The following is a 6,000-nucleotide window of genomic DNA, read 5'->3' on the forward strand; positions in this document are numbered from 1 at the left end:
CTGAGGCAACAGAAGAGGTGAGCGCAAAGGCTGGCAGCAGGAGCCAGTTGGACCACTCCAGCCACGGGAGGGGGTGGGGTCGGGGCTGGAAGTAGAAGCGGACTGAGGAGTGGGACGCCGAAGGGCCTGGACCTGGGGCGCTGCCTGGTTCACGTGGGCGGAGAGCCGTTGAAGGTCCATGCTTGAGGCTCGGCTGTCCTCTCGGGCTGAACGCTGGCTGAGGAGGTGACTTGGGAAGGGGAGGAGGAAGAGGAAGTGGCGGTGCCGGGGAAACGAAGGAAGACTAGGGTGGACGGGGGCAGCGTCGGACTGGGGACTGAAGAGGCGCGAGCTGCCCGGGGCGGGGTTGTCGGCTCGCCGTACACCCTGCAGTGCCCCGTGCCCTCGGTGTCCGCCTGGGCAGCCCCCTGAATGACGGGCGGAAAGTTCGAATTCGACGATGGCGGCTGGGAGGAGGGCAAGGCGCACGGACACGGAATCTGCACGGGACCCAAGGGGCAGGGGGAGTGCTTGGGCTCCTGGGTGGTCCCACGGCTTCGAGGTTGTAGGTGGCCACACCTGGCCCAGCGGCAACACGTGCCAGGGCTACTGGGCGCAGGGGAAGCGGACTTCCCCAATGGACTGGAGGGATGCGGCATGGATGCGGGGTTCGCTGAAGCGTGCCCTACGGCATGGCTACTGGGATCCGCTCACCCCTTCGAACATCTCTGGCTTCTCTGCGCAGTGAACAGAGCAATGGCAGCGTACTCCAGGGCATTACTTACCTCTGATAGTCCAGCTCGAAGAAGAGCTGGGTTTGTCCTCAATTTCCACACTGATGCTGAATTAATGACTAGTAAGAAAAAAGGAGGCTTATTTAGAAGAGGATCCCCCCTTGGTAGTATGAAACTTAGAAAATCGGAATCCGAATCATCCAACTCGGGTAAGCGTAGCTCTGCCCGCGGCGATGCAGCTATGAGCAGAATTGGCTCTGGTGATGCCAACTCAACTCAACAATTCGTTTTGGGGATGGTGATTGTGATTATTATCCAATGGAAGACCACAACAGAAGCTTACATGGGAGAATGGAAGACTGACAACTGCAGTGGTTTGGGCATTAGTGAGCGCTCAAATGGAATGAAATATAAAGGAGAATTCTGGCTCAATAACAAGAGGCATGGATATGGATGTAGAGTGTTTCCTGATGGCTCAAAAGAGGAGGGAAAATATAAAAATAACTCTGGTCCGTCTTATAAGGAAGCAGCTTATACTAATAAGAAACCAAAAAAACTTGGGAGAAGGTGGACCGAGCCATAGAGGGTGCACAAAGGCAGCTGCTATGGCAAGAACAAAAGTGGAAATAGCCACTTCAAGGACTGCACATGCAAGAGCTACAGCAGATGCTGCTGATCAGGCTGCCCTTTCTGCCCACCAAGAATGTGACATTGCAAGGGCTGTTGTAAGAGAGCTTTCACCAAATTTCTATCAACCAGGTCCTGACTATATCAAACAGAGATTTTAGGAAGGCATAGAAACTAAAGAAAATCCAGAAGAAAAGTCCCAGAAAAGCCACCTTCACCAAAGGAATCTCCTCATTTTTCTAGGAAAGGCACAACTCCCCCCAGATCTCCTGAGCCAAGTTTAAAATCAAACCACTCTCCTCAGCCTTCCTCCCCCATGAAAAAGCAAAACCCTAGCTCAGGGGCAAGACTCAATCAAGAAAACAAGAGTATTGATGATGAGCATGTAACAGCAGTTGTCAACAAGTCCCTACTTTCAAAGGTACCCCTAAAGGAGGAGGTAACGGTATTGCCTCAGTCCAAATACTCTGGCCAACAAAATACCTCCTTCCATTCTGGTAATGGGGAGTTGCATTCACAGTATCATGGCTATTATGTGAAACTGAATGCACCATTGCATGAATTATTTACAGTGATACAGTAGAAAAGAGGTGAAGGCCTGAACTAGGATCATTTCAGTGGTAGCATAAAGAAGAAGACAAAGACGACAATGAGGACAAGGAGGAAGATGGAAGTGTGAACCAGTCTTCTTTGGCACTGGTACCCAAGCAACCACATCAGAAGTCAAGTCCCCCTAAATCCATGACAAAACTAGTTGCCAAAGAAAGCAAACCTGAACCAAAAGTGAAGAAGTATGAACTTGCCACACGAAAGAATCCAGCAAATGATTCATATTCTTCTTTGGAAAAAGAAGATAATTCAGTGAGTTTTACAGGAAATCTCTTCCTCTGACCTAATACATTCTCTTAGGGGATTTTCCTTTCCACTAGCAATGTGAAATGTTTATTAGCCAAGAGATTATTGAATTACTTAAACCAAGGTATAAATGTGCACAGAATTGTTTCTAAAGTTCAGCATATTGTTTCGAAACCAAGGACTTTCAACTCAGAGGTCTTCCAATATTCATTTTCCAGTCAAATTAAGATAACTCAGAAAACTAATAGTTGCCTACCCACATTTTTTACCTCTCTTGTTTTCCAGTACTGGAAGCAATGTTTTAATTACTAAGAAGAAGTTATAGCTGTTCTTTAATGACTGCTATTAATACCTGCTGTTCAAAAACGCTGTCATAGGCTTGAAAGAGGAAAAGATAGAGATGGTACAGAAGCTGCTTTCAAGAGACTTAAATCTAGTAGGGAGTAAAAGGCATGTGCACTAAAGACTTGGATACTAGAGAGTCTGTTAAGTACAAAATAGCAATATGCTTTGAGAAAAATTTAAGGGGGAAACTATGACTTTTCCATGAGGTCCCCAGGGAAAGTTCCAAGAAGGAAGTATTGTCTAGGTTTAACCTTGAAAAAAAGAGAAATTCAGGGTTGATAAGGGATCCATTCAAAAGGACAGTGTGAAAAATGTGAGAGGTAAAAGGAAGCAAGATGGAAATAGTGCCTGAGACTTGGCTGGTTGTCCTGAAAAGTCAAGTACATGAAGAAAGGCAGTATTGAAAAGATAGGTTGAAAGTCCGTTTTAGATGGCTATATGTTCTAGGATCAGTTTATATTTTATTCTCTAGGCAATGGGAAGCTACTGAAAGATTTTTAACTAGAGGACTGATGTGATTAATCATGAGGAAGATGCATGAGAAAGATTCTGCACTAAGTAATGTGAAGGATAGTTTGGGGATCAATTAGGAGAATTATTTACAGTGATACAGTAGAAAAGAGATGAAGGCCTGAACTAGGATCATTTCAGTGGTAGCATGAAGAAACAGGTGATTGTGAGAGGTACAGGGTAGAGAGGATCAATGGAATTTGGTAATTTTTTGGACCTGGAGACCAAATGAGAGAAGGAGGAATTAAAGATAACTGTGAGGTTCCTGGGATGCATGACTAAGAGATGATATCAACAGAAATATAGAAGTTGAAGGAAGGGCAAGCTTTAAAGAAGAGATCAGGAGTTGAGTTCAGGGTATATTGAGTTTTCAGTGCCATCAATTCGTGGAGTAGAAATATCCAGCAGGCAGTTGTAAAGACAGATATTTATCTATGGGAAAACCTTGCCAGGGAAGGTAAAGATTTAAGGATAGTATGTATAAATGTGATAATTTAAACAACTGGAAGTTAATGGGCTCAGCTAGAAAGAAAATAGAACCCATGAAAGAACCTCCTCCTCCTCCCACCTCCATTTCTACACCTCCATGTAGGAAATGATCAGGAGTCAGCAAAGGACTAGTTAGAATGGTAAGAAAAGATATATAGGAAAACCGTATCATGAAATCAATTAGGGGAGAAGGCATCGAGAAGGAGAGTGATAACTGTGTCAAATGCATAAGATTAATCAAAGATAGTGAGAGCAGAAAGAAAGCCATAGATTTGGCATTAAAAAAGCCATCACTCTGGAGGAAGAACTTCTTTTTAATCCTTACCTTCCATCTTAGAATCAAAAGTATGTATGAGTTCTTAAGGCAGAAGAGTAGTAAGGGCAAGGCAATGGGGGTTAAGAGACTTGCTCAAGGTCACAGGGCTAGGAAATGTCTTGAAATCAGATGTGAACCCTGGAGCTCCCATCTGCAGGCCTGGCTCTCAATCCCCCTGAGCCATCTAGCTGCCTCCAAAGAGAACACTTTTCAGAGGAATAGCAAAGATAGAATCCAGATTTCAATGGTATAAAAATTGGGTCTCAGACAATGCTCCTAGGTACTCCTTTGTTACCAGAGCTAATCAGCATCCTTACACAAATATGCACATATAGGACCCCTTTAGTCTTCAGTTTCCTCACCTCTAAAAGAAAACAGTATCATAGCCTATTGGCTAGAGGGTTAGTCAGGAAGATCTGGGTTCAAGTTCAATTCTCTGTGTTCCCAGACAAGTCTTTAATATATGTTATAGATGGGCTCCAGGTCTACATTGTAAGAATAATTTTATAGTTGTGACCTAAACTATATTTAGTTATTATGCCATAGGATATCCCAAATAAGAAAATACCAAAGTCAGCTGGAAATTATGGTGATTTTAATTAATATAGAGGAAAGGAATTAAGGAGAAGAGAGAGAGAGAGAGAGAGAGAGAGAGAGAGAGAGAGAGAGAGAGAGAGAGAGAGAGAGAGAGAGAGAGAGAGAGAGAGAGAGGAAAGAGTTAATTTAAACTGCTCCAGCTCAGACTGAGCCAGGCAGCAGTCAAAGGCCTTGGCCAAGGGGCCTCCCCTGAGTACCAAGGGAAAAGGGAATCAGTCTTATCACTTACCACAATACCATCTCAAGGAAGCTGTCTGTGGGAGCCCCTCCAGGCTCGAGTTCCAGAATCAAACTGGCATCCAGGCCTGCTCACAGGAAGTGATCAGTCAGATCCACCTCTCCAGGGAAAGAGACCAAAGAGAGGAAGTGACGCTCCCTATGTAGATGGTTTTACGTCACTTTCCTGCGTCTTATCTGTACCAATGGTAGCTTAGCTTGACTTAGGACAGCCCAGGGGTCTACCACCTGTTTCTGTACATGTCTTTCAAAGGCCATCCTTCTACATACTTAATCCTTAAGTATGGGTGCAGACATTCCTGACCTTGTTAGACTAAGTAGGGTGCAGCAATGTAAAGTACTACAAGACATTCCTGATTCTGTTAAGGAGAGTGTCTTCATTGTTACAATCAGGAGATAGCTAACTCAAATCTTCACAATCCCCCCCTGATGATCATTGGGAGACAAGTCTCCCCATTGAGCATTTAACATAATCATCTTGTAGTCCTAAAGCACTTCTAAATACAAATGTATACAATATTCAATTTCTAAGAGGAAATTGCAATAGTTAGGGAAGAATAGAAAAGAGAGAAAGCAAAACCAATGTTTTGCTAGGCGCATTGGCAAAAAGCCAAATTAGGGGCAGTTCCCTTTGGCATAAAAGTGTACATTTACAATAAATGTTCAATCAAACTTCAGTTCAATCAATCACATCCAAAGTTCATTCTTGATCTTCTTGATGTAGTGTTACAGACAAAAGAGCGGTTGGTTAAACTGTGACCACGAAAATATGATTTCAAGACTTTGAATTGCCAAAACTGTAAAGATAATTTTTGTGTCTTGATTTTATATTAAAAATAAAGTGGTCACCATGGGAAAATTTCCCAAATATGAAATACCTAAGTCAGCTGGGTTTTTATGGAGATTTTAACTAATACAAATAAGGAATTAAGGAAAGGGAGAGAGAGTAAGAGGAAATAATAGGAAAAGGGGCCTAGGCCATTGGTCTAAGCCTGAGCTTTAAGAGAGACCAGTCAGTCTTTAATCCACTCACCACAAGATTTGTCCCAAGCAAGATTCTAGTGTTCAGAGAGACCCAGCTACTCCAACTAGTCCGAGCTCCAACTCAGCTACCAAAGCTGCACTTATTTCAGCCACTGAGAGAGAGACCAGCCTCCAATTCAGCTCCAAAGCTGAATTACCTTTCAGAGGCCTTCTGACCTCCTTTTAAAGAGAATTTTCTCCTATGTCACCTCCCCTAAGTTTTCACATCAACCAATCACAGTAGACGTTTTCCAAAGGACTGACCATTCTTAATTCACACCTGAGTAA

At 43.7% G+C, this 6,000-nt stretch overlaps 1 pseudogene; it reads left to right on the top strand.

Annotated features, from left to right (window-relative positions):
• The first annotated feature begins 73 nt into the window (after positions 1-73).
• LOC100014008 (junctophilin-1-like) lies at positions 74-4,451 on the top strand (annotated as a pseudogene).
• Positions 4,452-6,000: the final 1,549 nt, after the last annotated feature.

The sequence above is a fragment of the Monodelphis domestica genome, chromosome 2 (genome assembly GCF_027887165.1).
Source record: "Monodelphis domestica isolate mMonDom1 chromosome 2, mMonDom1.pri, whole genome shotgun sequence".
Taxonomy (NCBI): Eukaryota; Metazoa; Chordata; class Mammalia; order Didelphimorphia; family Didelphidae; genus Monodelphis; species Monodelphis domestica.